Below are 20,439 nucleotides of genomic sequence, written 5' to 3'. Positions count from 1 at the left end.
GTAACAAGGCCTTTGCGCGAGTTACAGACTGGGTGTCAGTAGAGGACATGGCTGCAGCTGCTCGGGCAGCTTGTGGTTCTGAGCGACCCATTGGGCAATCAATGGGTCACATTCCATTAAGGTCTATACGCAAAGATGATCAGGAGACAGGGGTGGAGGCTGACATGAGCTGCGCTTCTCCTTTCACAAGCGGAAGTGCAGCAGCATGCTCCTCCCGAGTCCCGAGGTCACGTGGTGCGCCCCCCCCCCCCCCCCCAGGCACCAGCACATTGATTGCTGAATCTTAGTAAAGCTTTCCTGCAGCACGGTTTCTACACTGCTGTAACTCCTGTCTGACATCATCTCGGCTTTATGAATAAATACACCTACGCTCTAGGGAAACACTGATGTAAGAGGAATCAATACCTAGCCTGACCCGCGCTCTCCGGGTATCTTCGAGTTCAGTGCACCCAGTGCGCAAGGCCAGGCTTGCCCCACTGACAGAGTGTATGTACCCGCAGCATGCAGCAAGCAGCCTCCCACTGCCCCCAAACAAACACCGCCATTCCTCTTTTCTCTTAACGTAGATGATATTTCAAAAAGGAAAGATGAGAACGAGACAAAAGGATGGAGGAGAGAAGGGTGGCAAACTCTTGCTGACTCCATCTTGTGAGCATCTGAGAAGTAACTGTAATTCCCCTGTGTTTGTGGATGTTTTGCACCACAGCGAGGTTTATAATACTTGCTTAGGGGAGACTGGAAGATGACTACCAACCAACTTGGCAATAGTGGTATTCTCGGGGTAATGTGCAAACCAAGAAATTTTATTTTTTCTCCAATCATCTGCAAGCGAATAGTCAATTTTTTTTCTGTGATTTAGAACATAATAAATATGGGGGATGAGGCAGAAATAAAAGATCAATGAGACAGACTGCAAAGTATTCTGTTGACTGCTAGCCCAGTGATAGCTAATTTACTGATCTAGACTACTAGCCAAACCTTTCTTGCTGCTTTTGGATGCTTTTCAAGGTACAGGCAGGTTGCTATTAAAATGAACTGCTTTCAAAAGTAAAGCTAGCAGCGTAGGCTGAAATTAACCTCGTGTTTCTGAGCCAAGAGGCCAAACTTCAGAGAAAGGCTGGCAAGAGCCACCATTCCCTCAGCTCTGCCGTCGCCCTCCAAGCCAAGCAGTGGATGCAGTGGCTGGAGTTCTGTGGAGCCCGCAGTAACCTCTGATACAGCGTCACTTCAGAAGGTCGAGGCTCCTGCCTACATTAGTATGAATTGAAAATGAATCCCATTATTTCTCCCTGGCTCCTCAAATGTTCAGCTCATCGTGGTGTTAGCTGTGGCTTCTCACAAAACACAATTTTGTTCTGGACTGAGAGCTGACACTTGCCAGGGAAGGACCGATTCTGTCTAACAGAGCTCAGGGAACAGGAGATACATGTGAACGTGGGAAGCACACTTCCAAAACATGGGCGTGATAGAAGCCTATAAGTAAGTTGGGGTAATTTCAATGTTTATGCCCAAATTACGTCATCAAGTGGCCAGCATCAACGGAGGTGGTAAAGACTGGCTGAACACTTCCAAGGTTGAAAAGGTACCTGATTACAAGTTCAGAAAAGATTCAGCCAAAACTTTAGCACTGATACCAGCAAAAGAGAGAAAGAGACCTTGGATAGGTTCTGATGGTACTTCCTTCCAACAGACACAAAAAGCAAAGAGAAAACAGAGCTATATTGTTGACAACAAACAGTGCTTATATGAAGTCAGGGAAAGAACAGCTTGAGGTCAATCTCTTCTCATGAATATGTTTTTAAATCAGTCTCGGAGATGCTTTCATCCAAAGAAATCTGAATGCTCCAGACAGCTATTAGATGTTGTAGGTACCAAGATAGCTTTAAGCCTTGCCTTCAAGCTCAAGATCCCTAGGAAGGTCATATACAGATGATATCTGCAACAGAGTGTGTTAGAGATACAGCCAATAACTGTATGGATCCTGTGGGACCCAGAGAACCAGGGAGAGCTCCTGAGCAGATGGAAATTGAGGTGGGTCTTGAAGGTTGTACTAGAATTAATGAGGAAAGAAGGGGCCAGAGCATTCTCAGAAGTCAGAACAGTGTGCAGAGAATGACGTGCTTGTCTTAAGAGGCATGGCATTCTGGAACACTTGAAGAAATCCAGGCCCATGGGAGCAGGGTAAGGCATGCTGGAGGGGTGCCCAGGACCGGACCACGGGGCTCCCCAGCCAGGTGTCTGGATGGGATCTGCAGGCTACACAGGCACAGGAGTCGCTCTGTGGGGATCACAGGCAGTCCTCAGTGAGGGAGTCTCTCGGAAAAGAGCTACAGAAGCCATCAGACTGGAACTGTGCACATGGCAAGGCCACAAGCAAAGCACTGACTGAAGGCAGCAGAGGAGACGAAGGTCAGAAAGACACTTGCAATGACGATTAGTGACATAAATATGTGACCAAGTAATCACCAGTCCTGCTCCTGGAACTTTTGCAGTATTATCTTAAATCCAGAATCTGGGGGACTGAATGGGGAGGAGGCCATGCCAGGGCAGAGATTTCTGGCTTGAGTAACTGGGTCAACAGGGATGCCATTAATTGGAGTATTGATTCCAGGAGAAGCAATCAGCTACAAGCAGAAGAGGAGGGAGAAGGTGGGGAAGGTAGTTTCACTGTATGCCCAGTCATTCGCAGAGCTGCTTGGAACACATAAATAGAGATTATCAGAGAACTAGGGACAGGAGTTTGGTACAACAGAGAGCAAGCTGCAAACTCACATTAATTCACAAAGAAAACCAAAGACAAACAGAAACACATTTCTGTTGTAAAAAGCTTAAGAGTGAGGCCACAGGCACAAAAGGAGCAACCAGCGCTCTGCAGACAGTGGGGCTGAGGGCACTACAGATGCGTCTGATGCCTATTCCAAAATGCGTGGTTTCCCCGTTAAATCTCAATGTTCCTGACTGGAAAGTGTTCTGCACTCCAGGTCACCACTAAATATGCAAGGCAAGTTGCTCTAGTGGAAGCAGAGTGCTTTAGAGAAAGTATTTAATCCCTGAATCAAGACTCTTGTCAAATGTCGGGAGATCAGAGGAAGGCATTTGTGGAGTGTGGATAATCAAAGCCCTTAATGCACAGATTCTTAACCTTAGTTAGCTAACAAAAAGCAACTGTTTCTAGGATCTGTAGCTACACTGGGAATGACTCAGGTCTCAAACTACAATGACCCCATTCTCCAAACAGCAAAGACTTAACTCAGAATTTCTCAACGAGTGTAAGAAAAAATTTAATTAAAAGACAGTGGTTTACTTTTACCAAGTTTGTTCTATGAGAGGCTGGGAAAACCCCACCGGATGGACCCTTTCCCTCGTGAGTACAGAGGAACTGGATAATGGTGTGTAATGGGACCAGGTCAGGCAGGCCAGGACACTGGAGGTTTCTAAATCTTTCAAATGGGGTGGACATGACACTTCAAAGTCCAGGATTCATTTTAAAAAGTGATCATCTTGTAGTAATCTAATTGTTAAAATTGAATACAGAAAATCTTTGTGTTGACTTGGCATTTGCTCAGGCTCACGGATTTGACTCTGGATTAGATTCTGTTAACAGGCTGGCCCAGTCCAGGTCACCAGGGGATTTCTGTGTCAGTCACCACAGCCTCATGATGCAGTGGAGGGAGCTGTGTGCACTCTCTCCATCCTCCCACCAGTTAGCACTGCCATCTCATGATGAAGATAGAGACTGAGATGGGGTAGCACTGGCCGTGGCCACAGAGGTCTCAAAGAGCGGAGTCAGATGTTGAGTCTGGCGCTGATCAAAGGGAAGCATCGTGGTGTAGAAACTGTGCCTGCTGTGTCTTGGTCCCTTGTCTTTGGATAGGAAACGCCCCACGTGTTGATGGCTCGGTCAACAGTTGGTGGAGCTTTTGAGAGGGGATTTGATTAAAGGGCTGATTCCATCAGTGGATTAACTGGTGATGGATTCACTGCTGAATGGGCCCTTCGAGAGGCAAGAGAAGAAACAGGATACTGGGGATGCCCCTGGTGGGTGGAGTTTGTCCTTAAGCCCTTCCCCTCTGGTTTCCTGGCTGCGAGGAGAGAGCAGCTTTGACACCACACCCTTCAGTTGGTCTCACCACGGGCCCCAAATGATGATGCTTCTGATTCAACCGTGGTCCACAACAGACTTTCCTCCCTGTTTCTCTCAGGGATGGGTTAGAGCGACACAAACAGACTAGCATCAGCAGTCTCTGTGGCTGAGCACTTGTGATGTGTGGCACTTAAAATGGGCTATCTCACACTGGCTGGAGCTGCGGTCCCCAAATGAAGAACTGATGTCTGCATTCAGAGTTACACTAGAAGCAACTAGTCAACTGGTCAATATTAGAGATGATAATGTGGATGAATAAATACCCCAAACTTACCTCTCCCCAGCGCCAAAGTTGTGTTCCACTGTTGAAATCAGAGGTCTCAGTTTGTTCTAGAAAGGAACAAGAGGAAAATATTTCATATTGGACTAAAACTGTAAAAATGAAGCATAACATTATTACCTTCTCTTTTACTTACTGAGTGTTATGCAGTAAAGGAAGGAATTGATCAATAACTCTTTAAATTGTAGCATTTTAATATAAGTAGAAAGGAGTCCTAAAGGCAGAAGTTAAAGTGTGCTCTTAAAATAGCCAGAGTCTCGGGCAGGAGAGATGGATTTGTGGTTATGAGCACTTGTTCCTCTTGCAGAAGACCTGAGTTCAGTTTCGAGCACCAACACAGTGTATTAGTGACTCAGCTGCCCATGGCTTCAGCTCCAGAGAATCAGATAGACTCTTATGACTGACATAGGAACCTGACACGCATGTGGTACATGTATATACATGCAGACAAAACACTCATAAAATAAATCAATCTAAATGTTTTTTAAAAAATAGTCTTATATAGTACCCCATATATAAGATACATGTACACTGCACATACCACTGTATATATAAGCAAATAGAAACGATAAATCAGACACATGTGGTATTTAATTATGTCAATGCCTTTCTTGATTCATTGCCTCCTTCCTCCTCTACCTCACAGACTCCCATGATAGGCGTGATTTATCATTGTCATAAACACAGACCTGGGAGATGGGCTAAGGTACCACAGATTCAGACAAAAATAGCTAAGTGAGTTGTGTGTGTGTGTGTGTGTGTGTGTGTGTGTGTGTGTGTGAGAGAGAGAGAGAGAGAGAGAGAGAGAGAGAGAGAGAGCACATGGGAAATGAAAGGGCAGAGAACCATGTGCTAATTGCTAGCATAGATCTAGCCATGGTATTTTATTCCCTCAACTTGAAATACACTGTATTTTAACACAGCGTCTTATGTTTAAAAGTAAGATTTTATCACTTATAAAGATCCCTTTCTGCAGGAGGAGGTGTGATTCAAACTTGAGAAATTTCAACTCCAGTCTAGAATTCTGTTTTGTAGGATGGTTCTTAAGTAGACTTGGTAAGTAGAGCTGGGTGGAGGTGAGTCACGGGGAGAGTGAGGGAGAGGCGCGAGCTGCTGGAAACTGCTTGGAAGACAAGCACTAAGGTAGAGAAGTGCCTCTTCTGTGCTTTTAATTTGTCCCTGTTTTAATAAGCTTAAAGGGGGAAAGAAGGAACTATTCTTAGAAAGAAATTATAAGAAAACCAACGTCAGAGAGGGCAATGAGATGCCCAGGTGAGACTTCATGGGGACCAGCAAGACCATAGCTTAGGGAGGGAAGAGAAACAGTAGTGCTCACATAAGAGAGGTATGGTCCTATGTGAGCTGCCCAAGTCAGAGCTTGCCACCCTACCCTACTTCAAAGACCCCTGGCCATGGGGTCTAAAGACCTTGGATGTGTGCACCAAGATAAAAGGGCAGTTGAAGGTGAGAGACAGTTACTCAGCAGGAGAGGCAAGAGCGGGTAGCCTCACATCCCACTGCCTCTGTTTGCAGTGATGCAAGACCACAGGAACTCCTCTCAGTCATCTGCTGAGGAAACTCCCGACCCAGGACTACTTAGGGTCACAACGCAGTGATACTGTGGTTCTGAGAGGTCCCCACACAAGCCAGAAAGCCCATCATTTTTAAAGGAGGGGGAATCTCAAGCTCTGAAGACAGCATCAGAAAGAAAAATCTTAGGAATGCTACTCGTACAAAGTGGAGACGGTACAGGGAGTTTCCTTGCTGACTTACTACACTGGCATGGGACAGACGGTACAGGGAGCTTCCCCTGCTGACTTACCACACTGGCATGAACAGACCCTCCCTCCCTAGCCAGCTGCCTGCTCACCCCAGCCCCCTCAGGTCATCTAGCCAACTGTCTACTTCACAGATTCTGGCCCAGGGGACTGAAAACACACTATAGAAGACACAACCGATAATCTAATTCCAGATGTCCAGGTCTCATGAGAGATACGCTCCAAAGCAGGTACATTCAATTTCATGAAACAAACATGAAGACATGTAAAGCCACAGATTAACCCCAACCCAATAATTGTGAGGGAATTTAATACCCTGCTCTCACTGATGAAGGAAGGCACAGAAGGGTGGCCCTAAGGTGACATATGCAAGACATTCCTCTCACACAGTGAAGGATTCACACTTGCTCAGCAGCGCATGCAATGTCCTTCAAAACAGGCCATCCTTTGTTTGTTTGTTTTCCAAGACAGCGGTTCTCTGTGTAATAATCCTGGCTGTCCTAGAACTTGCTCTGTAGACTAGGCTGGCCTCAAACTCAGATAGGCCTGACTGTGCATACCAAGTGCTGAGATTAAAGACATGCACCATCATCTCTGGCTTAAATACTTAACAATTATAGGAAAATTGAAACAACACCCTGCATTCTATCTCACCAACATAGAATAAAGCAAGACATCAACAGGAAGAGAAACTATAGGAGGCATACAAACTCATGGGCACCAAACAACACACTCTTAGATAATGAATGGGTCACCGAAGAATTCAAGAAGGAAAAATTAAAAAAAAAATCTCTAGAAGTTGAATACCAAAATCTCTGGGGTACAATGGAGACAGTTCTAAGTACATTTACAGTACTAAGTGTCTACATAAAAATTTTGAGATATCAAATAACTAAATGAGGTACCTTAAGGCCTTGGAAAAACAAGAATAGCCCAAGCCCAAAGCAGCAGATGAAATAATAAAATCAGGGTAGAAATTAATAAAATAAAAACAAACAAAAACAATACAAAGAATCAAAATTAAAGTTAGTTCTTTGAAAAGATAGAAGATTGACAGTCAAATTAACTGAGACTATCTAAAAGCAATAAAATTAGAGATGAAAAGGGAGACATCACTATACAACTCAATGAAATTCAGAAACCGTAAGGATGTCTATAAAAACCTATATTACCCTAAATTGGAAAATTTGAAACAATTGAATTTTTAGATGCAGATGATTTACCAAAATTAAACCAAGATGAAATAAATTAAACAGACCTATAGCCAACAATAGGATTGAAGCAGTGATATGAAGTCTCCTAACTAAAACATGACCAAGGACTATATGGAGTCAGAGCAGAATTCTACCAGAACGTCAAAGAAGAACTAACTGCATTACTATTCAGAACATGAAAAGAAAGAGTGCTTCCAAACTCTTTCTAGGACACCAAAACCCAGATAAAGACACAACAAGAGAGAAAACTCCAGATAATCTCCCTGATGAACACAGATGTAAAAACTCCTAATAAAACACTGACAAATACCGATCAAATGGGCTTCATTACAGGAATGCAGTGAATATTCTCGTACATACACAAATAAATGTAACTCATCAGTTAGAGGGACCCTATCAGTTCTTGAAGTCCTAGCAGAACAATACACAAGAGAGGGAAATAATGCCATGTAAATAGGAAAAGTAAGTAAAAGTATCCATACTTACAGATGATATGAATCCACACATAAGAGACCTTAAAGACTCCATAAAACCCTCATAACGCTGATAAACACTTCTAGCAAAATGGAAGTAGAAAAATCAATGTACAACAACTAGTAGCCTTTTTATATTCCAATGGTAAAAATACCGAAAAAGAAATTAAGAAAACTACTCCATTCACAATAGCTACCAAGAAAATAAAAAATAAAAGAAGTTTAAATCAATATAACCAAGGAAGCAACGACTTCTATGATGAAAACTTTGACACTGAAGGTAAAACTGAGGAAGACACTAGAAAACGGAAAGACCTCACATACTTAGAAGAAAAAAACATTGTGAAAGCAGCCACCCTACCAAAAGCAACCTACCAATTTCAATGAAATCTTCATCAAAATTGCATGAACATTCTTCACAGATATATAAAAATATTTAATTTATATGGCAGCACTGAAGTCCAATGATAGCTAAAGCAATCCTGAGCAAAAAGAGCACTGCAGGAGACAGCACATCCAATTCTGAGTAATACTACAGAGACGCAATAATCAAAAGGGAATGATACTGGCGCAAAAAGCAGACACATAGATCATGGGAAAGAATAGAGGACTCACATGTAAGTCCACACAATTACAGTCACCTAGTTTTTGACAACAGTCCCCAAAAATACGCACCTGAGAAAAGTCAGTATCTTCAACAAATGGTGTTGGGAAACCTGGATATCAACATGTTGTAAAAAAAAAGAAAGAAAGAAAGAGAAAAGAAGATGGATCCTTATATGACCTGTTACACAAAATTCAATTCCAAAGAGATCAAAGATCTCAATACAAGACACAATACTCCAAAACCACTGGAGGAAAATGTAGGAACTCTAGTAACGCAGGAAATAAGACCAACTTTTGACAAGTGGATCTCATGAAACTGAAAAGCAAAGGCAACCCACAGAATGGAATATTTTTCTAGCTATATGTCTGATAAAGGATCAATATCAGTATCAGTATCTATGTAAAAAACACAAATAACCAAACTCCGAAATAAAATTGGCCCAAATTTAAAAACAGGCTATGGGGCTAAACAGAGATTTCTGAAAGAAGGAATACAAATGACTGGGAAAAGTTTATGACGAGCGCCATATTCCTAGTCATCAGGGGATCATATATGAAAACCACTTCAAGATTTCATCTCCTCCCAGTCAGAATGACCACCATCAAGGATATAAATGCAGCCATGCCAGCATGGATGTGAAGAAAGGGGTTTGTACACTGCTGATGGGAGTATAAACTAGCACAGCCATGCTGGAGATCAGCCTGGGTCCCTCAGAAACGGAAAACAGGCCCACCACACGACCACTCTCACCCTCCCAGGGCTTTACAGCCTAGAGACACGCTCCATGTTCACGGATGCTCTAGGCACAATAGGTAGGAAATGGGATCGGTCTAGACGTCCACCAGCTGATGGATGGATAATAAAAATGTGGTATACTCACAACAGGATTTCATTCATCTATAAAGAAGATAAAATTATGAACATTTCCGTTAAATATATGAAACTGGAAAAATCGTTCTGAGATAACTGAGGCCCAGAGAAATACTGCGTGTTCTCCCTCATATGTAGATCCTAGTCCTGGCCTTTCGGTTGGTGTCTAGCTTGATGTACCTCTAGAAACCAAAGAGGGGCAGTGGTTAAGTGCTGCCTTGAGGGAAGGTGGTAGCATACAGGTGATATGACTGCACACAAGGAGAATGCTGGGGGTGGGAAGGCTTAATCAGGGAGGAGGTGAGCAAGGAGGGAGAGGATAAGGGGACCAAATGATGTGGGCATGAGAAAGCCACATGGAAACCAACAAAGAACATAGAGAAAGTGTGGACTTATTTCTGCCAGACTGGCTGGCTCGCAGTTCCTTGGGATCTACCTGTCTCCGCCTTCCAGTGCTGTGCTTACAGATGTACACACAGCTTTTCCGTGGGCCTGGGGATCTCATGCTTGCAGGGCAGGCCCTTTACCCACTGAGTCCTCATCCTAATCCTCAAACTGTTCCTTAAAGAAGCTGGACAACTAGTATAGAAAGGAGGATTTTATAAAAACCCTTGCCATTAAGCTGGAAACCAAGTGTGCTCATAAAGACTGGCGATTCTTGCTAGCGAAATGATCTGACAATGTGCTGTAATCTTACCCCGTTTTTGTCCATGGCCTGCCTCATTGTTCTCAATGTTCTCTTCCTTTGTTAGAGTCCAGTGAAAAGATGAGCTGTACACACCAGTGTAAGGCTTATGCTCAATAGGACTTCTCAATTCATGCCCTGCTATCATTACAGCTGATAGACTGGTGGAGGGGGAGAGGGGCTAGTAACTTTTACCCCAATATATGACAATCCAAAATGTGTCGAGTTTGGACAAATGCCCCACATAAGGCAAAATCACCCCAAGTTGAGAACTGTTGGTCTAAAATGAGTACATACTTATCAAAACACAACAGGACTTCTACCCTAATGTCCGTCTTACATAGAGAGATGGCAGTGTGAGTGGGGCCCTCTGTGAGGAAGCAGACAGAGAAGAGAGAGAGAAGCTGTATTCAGTAAGCCCGGATTAGAGTCTTAGTCAGCTGTGAGGTTAATGGTCTCACCTGCAACATCCTGTGTTTCCTGATGCAGTAAATCTTCCTTAATACCCTGAGAGGTAATGAGTTAGTGCATGGTAAGGATGCCTTTGGCACACACTAAAGATAAATGTGGCTACAACTTCTATACACATCAGTGTCTCTCCTTCATCTTTAGTGGACTAAACGCCTAACTTCTTGTCCTTAAGAAGGGCAGATTCTTAATGCAAAGTCTTGCATTTTATGACTGGTCATCACCATCTTAGAGCCAGACAGTTGTTTGGAGGACAGGAGGACACAGGAGTCAGGGGCCAGGTCAGAATCACTAAATGCTAATCAGTTGCATCTCTGTGTAAGTGTCCCGAGAGAGAGGAGCGATGCTACTGTGGTGGTCTGAAAGAAAATGGCCCTCAAAGGGAGTGGCACTATTAGGAGGTGTGGCCTTGCTGGGGTAGGTGTGGTCTGGGAGGAAGTATGTCACTGTGGAGGCAGGTTTTGAGGTCTCCTATATATGTTCAAGTCACACCCAATAAGATCGATCACTTCCTGTTGCTTGCAAGATATGGAACTCCCAGCTCCCTCTCCAAAACCATGTCTGCCTGCACGCCGCCATGTCCTGCCATGGTAATGGACTAAGTCTCTCAAACTGTAAGACATTCAATTAAATGTTTTCCTTTATAAGACTTGCTGTGGTCATGGTGTCTCTTCACAGCAACTGAAACCCTAAGACCGCTCCCAAGTCCAGAACGATGAGATTGACTAAATCTCCACTTCAACTACCAGCCTTCCTGAGATCCTTTAACGAGACGTGATGTGGGATGTCCTTCTGTATAAGTGTTGCTTTTACTGGCTAATGAATAAAGCTGCATCGGCCTATGGCAGGGCAGAATATAGCCAGGCTGGAGGAGATATATAGAGAGAGTAGGTGGAGTCAATGAGAAACCATGCAGCTGCCGAAGAAGGACACCCCGGAACTTTACCCGGTAAGCCACAGCCTTATGGTAATACACAAAATAATAGAAACTGGTTAATTTAAGATGTAAGAGTTAATAAGAAGCCTGAGCTAGTAGGCCAAACATACAAAGGACAGAAAGCTTTGAATGGAATTTAATGTTGGGTCCTTTTTTTCTTCTCATCTTTAAAGGGCCTGGTAGGCAAACAATTTTTACTAAATACAGCATTAGGTTCAAACAAGTCCCAAAGCCAGGGCCTTCCTTAGCCTATCTATTCACAAAGGACGAGAAGGTTTGAAATATATATGTCAACACATGCTTTTTCCTAATTCTGTTCTAATCTAACCCCACCTCAATAATTATTCATATATTTTAAGCATCTCCATATACCTGTCACTATGGTACCTGGGGTTTTGATATTGATCAAAACAGACTAACTTCAATGTGAGATGTCCTTTTGTATATGTGTTGCTTTTATTGGTTGATGAATAAAGCTATTTTGGCCAATGGTTTAGCTGAATAAAGCCAGGCAGGAAATCCGAACAGATATATATATATATATATAGATAGATATAGATAGATATAAATATAGATATAGATATATAGATATAGAAATATAGAGATAGATATAGATATATAGGGATATATATATATAGATATATCTAGATAGATAGATAGATAGATAGATAGATAGATAGATAGAGTAGGCAGAGCCAAGCAAACTCCATGGAGTTATCTACCAGGCAGAATAGCTGAGATGCTCACTGAAGAAACCAAAGGGTCAGGGGCACCCAGGAGTGGCTGTGACAGTAAGTGCAGGAGTTGGGAACGACTTCACTGAAAGAATGCTTGCTGAGAGACCATGACACAGTGGGGTGTCAAAAGTCAGAATACCAGTTCACTAGAGTAAGGAGAAGGAAGGATTTGAGGTTTGAAGACTGTAAGAGCTACCCAGCAAAGGAAAGAAACATTTACTTGGCCCATGGTTTCACAGGGATTTCAGTTCATCATAGCAGGGTAGGGTGGTTGCTCTGTTTATGGAAGAACATGGGCAAGAGTTGCTGTTCACAGCAGCTAAAGCCTCAAAGGCCTGTCCCCAGTATCCTCTTCCTACCAGTCAGGCGCCATCTCTTAAACATTCCACCGGCTCCCCAAACACTACCTGAACTGGTGAACAAGCTCCTCAAATGTGAGTCCAGGGAAAACACCTAGCTTCACAGTGTGATAAAGGGAGCAGCTGGCAGTAACACAGAAGAGGGGTTAGTGGTCTGCTGCTGAGGGGCTCCGGTGACGAGCAGGAGACCGATTAGCATAGCGGTATAGATGTCCTCTGTCCTGCTGCCAGCAGAGGTGAGGAGCGGGGAGACTGGAAGAGGAAAGTGGGGAGAAGCAAAGACTTGAGCCGGACACCAGTGATTACAATGAAACACCATGCAGCCCAATCCAGAAAGCAGGAAAGACCTGGAGGGCTAGCGGAGAGTGACAGAAAGATCAACAGGCAGTGAGTATGTGGAGGTAAGGAGGAGACAACAGAGAAAGGGATGCTTGCAGAAAAAGTAGGTTAGATGCTTACCACTCAAAATACAGTCTTTGAACTGACAGCTTCAGCAATACCTAGGGGTTCCGACCCAGAGAATCTGCATTTTAATACTGTTGCAGGTGATTCAAGTGTACAATCAATCTGGGGAAGAGTAACTGAATCACTGTTGTGTCCACACCAAGGTGGATGACTCTGTATTTGCATAGAAGCAGTAACACTGTGTCAGATGGCATGAGGGCTGGCTTCTGAGGTGACGCCTTCCCGGGCCTCTTTCTCAGAGTTAGCCCCCACAGTTCATTTGAGTGTCTTGAATGTCCACTAGTCTGTCTCATGCCCTTGGTCTGCAGGCATTATACTCTTGTAATGTGGTTGGTAGGTTTCAGCCTCATTTTTCTCCCCTTGTCTTTCCTCCCTGGCAGCAGGTGGAGAGCATCCTTTATTTCCTGCTACCATAGTCCAGGTCCACTCCTCCATTCTCCTCTAACTAAGGGGGAAGCCAGAGGTGCAGTTTCCTCAATCCTGCCTGCATAACTCTGTATGTTCAGTGATCTAGTAAGAGACATTAGTGCAAAATATACAGAATTGCCCTTCACAGCTTTTTAAAAGTTTAGCTTTCCAATTCAACAACCCTCATGGTTCTGTACCTTTTTTAATATGAGTAGGCTGTCTTCACATTGTATTGTTTTTTTAATTCTCTCTCTCTTCACACATGCATGCATGCACACACACACACACATGCACACACATGCATACACACACTCGCATACACACACATGCACGCACACATGCACACACATGCACACACATGCACGCACACATGCACGCACATGCACACACGCACACGCATACACGCACGCACACACAGAAAGCAACAGCTATGTGTGACAACACAGGATGAAAGCTGAGGCTGAGCCTAATTAATGGTGGCTTTGTCCCCATGGCAGCTTTATTCCTAATAAACAGGGTGACATTTTATTAACCCAGACACAACCTCCTGCATAAAGGCTTGCATACAAAGCGGTGGAAAATCACAAATGTGGAGTCTCTCATTTTCTTTTTCTGACACACGATTTCAGGGGCTGTCACATACACCAGGATTCTTACGGTTGCTGACAATGATCGATTCTGAGGCCTTGCAATTCCAGACACCTTACTAGACAGTTTCACCCCGTGCACCTCGGCCTGTGCACAGCACAGTACTGTACGGGAGCCATGCTAGCATCACTCCGCGGGTAGGACAACCGCAGTCAGAAAGGTGAGCTGATGTAGCTTACCAAAGGTTTCTCCAAGCTCCAAACCAGCGTATCAGATGTCACAATGACGCCTTCCACAGATGCATGCTTGCATGCTGAGGGCATGACACATAAGTTTTCTCTGTATGGCTGTGTTCCTGTGTGCACATGAACATGACTAAATATCATATGTGATCACAGGAATAGGGAGGTTTAAACAAAGGGTCTCTAATTTCACTACTAGTCAATATTTGGTTGCGATACCCTCCAAAGTGGATATGAGCATTTTTTTTTGATCTATGATAATTCATCTCTTGCTGAGTTAGGTCAATGGAGATGCCATCCTAGCCATCACTCTGCTAACCAGTGATATGGTATAATAAACCGGCTATCACCATGGGTACCAGAACGATGTGTCCAGCAGCTTGCCTGCCTGGCCCTCAGGAGTACATCAGCTCTGCTGCCAGGAGGCAATGCCAGTAACTGCTGCTCCTTTGATCCCTCCCTCCATCAAGGAGACCTAGTGCTTAGGCTAGGTCGGCAGACAAGTGTGCACAGTCAGTCTCCATCCGTGAGTTAATGACCATGATGCTTTGGGCTCACTGCTTTCCCCCTCTGTATTGCTCACTACCCTATGACTCAGAGCAGCCATGTCCAGCTCTCCCCACACTGCTTCACAAGAGCAGTGTGCGGGTGACCGGTGGGGCAGAGCCCAGACAGGAAGCTCGGAGAACAGTTTATGAACCTGTGAGGACACACTCAGGGTTGTGACACTGAGCCAAGCCAAAGCTCCTGCACATTCGCGGGATCAGAATTTCTGGGCTGATGAGATATTTCTTTTGAAGTCAGTCAGGCTAGAATCAATCAATCAACAAGAAAAGCAGTTCAGAAACTGACTTCTTCCCTCCCAGTTCTCACAGGGAAGAGAAACCAAAATCTTGTTTTTATTGTCAAAAACATAGGGCAAACTTTTGAGTTTCCTAGAGATTAAAAGGAACAAAAGATGTACGAGTGCAAACATTCCAAGGCCCATCTGAACACATGCCTGTTTTATTTTAATGCACCCAATGTCAGCATGGGCATATATCATAGCTCCATATTTATTACTATCTCTCTCTATTGCTCTGGCTTAAACTGCCAAGTCTGGAAAGCTTTCTGGAATGCATGTGAAACTGTTATGCATAACTAGACATTAAAGGGTGTCTGACAGAGATAATTATGAAGAATGGGGATTGTTGATTCCATGGGAGGCACACGGTAAAAGGCCCCTGTCTTTCCTACAGTGTCATAGAGCCATCTAGTTTAGCAGACGTCTGTGCACAGGGATCCGCAGAACTAACTGTTGAGTGGCTGTGGACCAGCAGTATCAACATTGTTTGGAACACCCTAATAGAAAAACAAACCCCAGGCCCGAACCCACACCTACTGAGTCAGGATGTGTAACTTTACAAGACACCGCAGTCACTACTATGCTCACTAACGTCTAGGAAGCATAGCAAGGCCCATCCGGTCCATCTGCTTCATTTTACAGTGAGGAGGTCTCAGGCCCAAACAGGCTGAGGGACTAGCAGGGTGTAACGCGCCCTTCGTGGGACGCCAACATCCAGATTCCAGGGTTGTATAGCCTCCGGCTCACTCTGCAGTGCTCTTCCTCACATGACCCTACTATGGGATGCTGGGATTTAAAATGTGTATGAGCAGCACTCTGTGCCATACAGGAAACCATGCCAGATTGTTTGTGTTTGCTCGTCATGGGGTCCATTCTTTCTTTAAAGATTTAATTATGGGTATATGTGGCTGCAGGTGGACTTGTGTACATGTGAGTGCCCGTGCTTTTGGAATTCAGATGAAGGCATTGCATTTTCTGGAGCAAGAGTTACATTATGGGCAGTTGTAAACTGCTTGTCATGGATGCTGGGAATTGAACTCAGGCCCTCTGAAAGAAAAGTACCTGTTCTTAGCAACCGAGCCAACTCCCTACCCGCCACCTGTACACACACACACACACACACACACATATACACATACATACATATACCTGTATATGCCCTAAAAACACTTACAAGATGCTAGGGATGGGCATGGGGAAGAGTACATCTCAGAAGCAGGCACGATCACCTCATGCTGCCTGGGACTGACGGCACGTGGAACTGGACACTTTGCTTTTGGGGGTGAGCTGGATGGAAATCCCCATGTTTCTACATATCTCTGGTGTGGGGACTACTATGTTAAGGTGTGTTACATATCTCTGGTGTGGGGACTACTATGTTAAGGTGTGTTACATATCTCTGGTGTGGGGACTACTATGTTAAGGTGTGTTACTTTGTTTGTGTTGCATTTGTTTAACTCTGTCACGCTGTGACACTCTGCCTGTCTAGGACACCTGATGGTCTAATAAATAGCTGAGCAGCAAACAGCAAGGCAGGAAAAGGGATAGGCAGGGCTGGCAGACAGAGAGGGTACATATAGAGGGTTTCGGAGGAGAAGTATCCCGAGAAAGAGGAGAACACCAGGGGCCAATCACACAGCTACAAAGCAGTCCACAGAGTAAGAGTAAAATGTACAGAAGTAAGAGAACGGGAAAAGCCCAGAGACAAAAGGTAGATGGGATAATATAAGTTAAGGGAATCTGGCTAGAAACAAGGCAAGCTACGACCAGATATTTATAACTAAGAATAAGACTCCGTGTGTGGTTCATTTGGGAGCTGGGTGGTGCCCCCCGAAAAGAGCCCAAAGAGCTTAACATCGTATTACTATACTCCGGTCCAGTGATGCGGCTCTGACCGTAGCTCTCCTCTGACCCTACTCTTTATCACATGCTTCAAAGTCCAAGCTTACACGTGGATTTGCCTTGGTGTTCTGGAGCCAAGCAAACTGCCAAACCCTCGAGGATGTGCATCCCAAACAAAATTAGAATCTCAAGCGCAGGAACCATCTGAGTTGCTACCGATATCTAGGTTTTCTAAGCCATCCTCTAGAGCAGCTCTGCCAGTCTGGATATCACACACTTCCTAAAACAGGCGTGGAAATGCCCATTTCTGAGTAGGAGAACTTGATTATGTTATTTCCCCGAGGTTTCAGCTATGACAGCAGCCAGAGGGAGAGGACATTCAATAATACTCAGACCGTGTGAGTGTTGTGCTACTAATATTTTAGGACGCTGAAAGGGACAATCTGTCTGGCAGGCATCTGTCCTCACTCACAGCAATGGTCCCCTCCCAGCAGATGGTAACTTTTCTGGGAAAAATTAATTTCTCTGTATGTGAAGAGATTGTATGTTTGTCCATAATCAACACTTTGTCTACCAATTGAGGAATCAGAAAAGAACATGTTGGGTATAAGTGCGCTACACTGAAGGGGGGGTGGCTTCAGAAAGGCAAGAAGGTAGCTGAATCAATAATCCGAGATGTGGGGAGAATATTAAAATGTTGTTGAAAACACTGTGAATCCTTGGAGAGGACGAGGAATTGATCTATGTTCTACAGATTCCTAAATACACCATGAGGTCAAACTGTTGCTCTCCTGAACTGGCTCACAGCTGGGGCTCTTGCCCTGGATGCTACTAACCTGTCCCCTCCCGCCAGACTATCTCCGCTATTCTCCACCTACCCAGTACAAATCTGTCTTTCTGATCTCTTTAATCTGAATCTAAAGCCTAAGGTTTGTGTGTACAAAAAATAAAAAGTAGGTCTTTGGACTACAGACTGTTTTAGATTAATGGTGAGGTTGCTATCTTCCTCTTCATCACCTTGCACCTCTGGTATACAACGTCCATCTTCACCTTCTAAACCTTGTCTCTACCACTGCTTCCAATGTCCACACAAGACACATACTTGCACATATGTAGAAACATACATGCACACACACACACCACTCCCCACACCTTCCACCTGAGGGGAAGAGGGGAGGTAACAAGGACAGAAGAAAGGGACCTTCGCCTTCTTTGCATGGATTTCCTATCTCACAGGCCTGTGGAGAAATAGAGAAGTGGAGAGAGAGCAGAACGGTGAAGGAAGTTACTTCATGCTCTTGACGCACTTCTGAAATGCTCCTCCTCTCTGCACTCTGCAATATGATGAGTGGAATCTGAGATTCTCTCATAGCCCCCGAGTGTTTGGGACACTAGGTCCACAGGTGGTACTGCTCTGAGAGGCATGGAGCCTTTCAGAGATGGGGCCTAGCAGGCAGACCAGGCCCCCAGACCAAGCCTTTGGCATCTCTGTCTTCCTCTGGCTCCTCCTTGTCTCTGCTTTCTGATCTGATGTGATGTGAACAGCTGCTGCCACAGGCTCCTGATGCCATGGCCTGAGCGGCTCTGCCCCAGTCTGAAACACACTGGAGCTGTGAGCCCTGATACACCCTCCCTTAAGTGTGCCTAGCAGCATTGTCACAACAATGCAAAAGTCCCTGATGCAGCGGCCCACCCAGGGAGCCCAGTGTGTGTGACAGAGTGGGATCAGGGTGAGGAGGAGGTGTTGAGAGGCCGGGAAGAAAAACACCTTACTATGCTGATCAAGACTTCAGATCTACTCTCTACCTTTCTTCAGGACAGCAGCTGCTGAAAGAAGGGAGAAGAGTGAAGCCCCACCCCTCCCCACTCCCCTCAAAGCCCTCAGAAGGGAGAAGAGTGAGGCCCCACACCTCCCTGCTCCCCTCAAAGCCCTCAGAAGGGAGAAGAGTGAAGTCCCATGCCTCCCTGCTCCCTTCAAAACCCTCAGAAGGGAGAAGATTAAAGCCCCATGCCTCCCTGCTCCCCTCAAAGCCCTCAAATTTCCTTCATCCCCATCTTGTGTGCCCTCTGCTCACTTCCACACTTCCCCTTCACCATGACAATCCTCCCCAAAATGCGTGCTGGTTCCTCCCCCACATTCTGAAACCCAATCATCAGAGCTCTGTAAGAGGGTTGGAAGAGCAGTTCCCTAGAGAGAGGACCCAGCTTTTTGGACTTGGGAACCACTGGCCCTGCTGCCTCCCATCCCACAACAATCAAGAGAAGACTGTGGCACCCTTAGAGACCCACCTTAGAGGAGGCCCACCTTAATGACCCACCTTAGCGGTCCACCGGTATAGATGGATGAACTAGCTCTCAACATACAAAGTTAAGAACATGGAATTTATTTCCTTTGAGTTTTTTGATATACATCATTTAGTTACATATTTTTGGCATACATAATTTAGTTTTATATTTTTGTATACATTATTTAGCTGTATGCTCTTTCGTATACATCTTTAGCTATATATTTTTTCTAATGTATATGCTTACTCAGGCAAGGAGGCTTAATCATTCAGCCTGCTTAAAATCAACTTCAAAAATTTTAAAATCTGTTAATAATGAATGATACTTTAAAAACAAATACCTAAGAAGAACTGCAGTTAAACCAGGGGTAGTGTGAAATCCCAGCACTCAGGAGACTGATGGAAGGTGGCTGTGTTATCCTGACTCATCTGGGATGCACAGCGAGTTCCAGCAGCCTAAGTGAGAGTATCTCAAAACAACACAAAACAAACAAACAACACCTTCCCATAGCAACCAAAACCCCCAAACAACCCACCCTCAAACCACAACAAAACAAAAAAATCTAGGCTGGTTAATTCCCCTGCACATGGAAGACTCTTCTCTGGGCCTTAGGAATGAGGGGATACAATCTCACGTCTCTTTCATGGCCAAGGTCTTCCAATAGTGTTCTATGCCACAAACAGATGTATCTTGAAAATGGAGAGCTAACTGTGTTTAGCACACAGGCTAAGTCAGAACAGACATCTAACGGTAGAAGTGGGTCCTCTTTGAAACATCAGGAAGAGCTCGTGTCTGACAAGGTCCCAGCTCTTGTGCCATGAGCCTTCCTTCTACTGCAGCAGACACTACAAGCTCACGATGCACCATGCACTGCTCTCTGCCATTCATTCATCTGACGACCCTGTTCCCACCCATACCACATGACCCCTCTTTACAGACAAGAAAACTGAGCACCGAGAGGTGAGCTATCTGCTCATGCTCACCGTGGTAGGAGGAAGTGTAGTAAGGAGGCCCCTTGTTCATTTCCCGGCCACCCAGACTCCCAGAAAAACCACACAGAAAGTGTATTAATTAGATCACTGCTTGGCCCATTAGCTCTAGCTTCTTAGTGGCTAACTATTGCATATTAATCTCCATTGATCTGTGCATCACCACGTGGCTGTGGCTTACCGGCTAAAGTTGCAGCATCTGTCTCCGGTGGAGCTACATGGC

At 44.7% G+C, this 20,439-nt stretch overlaps 1 protein-coding gene across 1 annotated transcript in view; it reads right to left on the bottom strand.

The window, feature by feature from the left end:
- The window catches only part of LOC121432405 (phosphoprotein associated with glycosphingolipid-enriched microdomains 1), a 142,269-nt gene that overhangs the window by 82,312 nt on the left and 39,518 nt on the right, over positions 1–20,439 (bottom strand). The window contains exon 2 of the mRNA XM_041630364.1: positions 4,419–4,474. The gene's annotated coding sequence lies outside the window, so the exon portion shown is untranslated. The remainder of the gene's footprint in view (positions 1–4,418; positions 4,475–20,439) is intronic.

Source organism: Microtus oregoni, unplaced genomic scaffold (genome assembly GCF_018167655.1).
Source record: "Microtus oregoni isolate MIOR12 unplaced genomic scaffold, Mior012 000034F_ref0000314, whole genome shotgun sequence".
Taxonomy (NCBI): domain Eukaryota; kingdom Metazoa; phylum Chordata; class Mammalia; order Rodentia; family Cricetidae; genus Microtus; species Microtus oregoni.
This window is presented reverse-complemented; position numbering and strand designations above follow the sequence as displayed.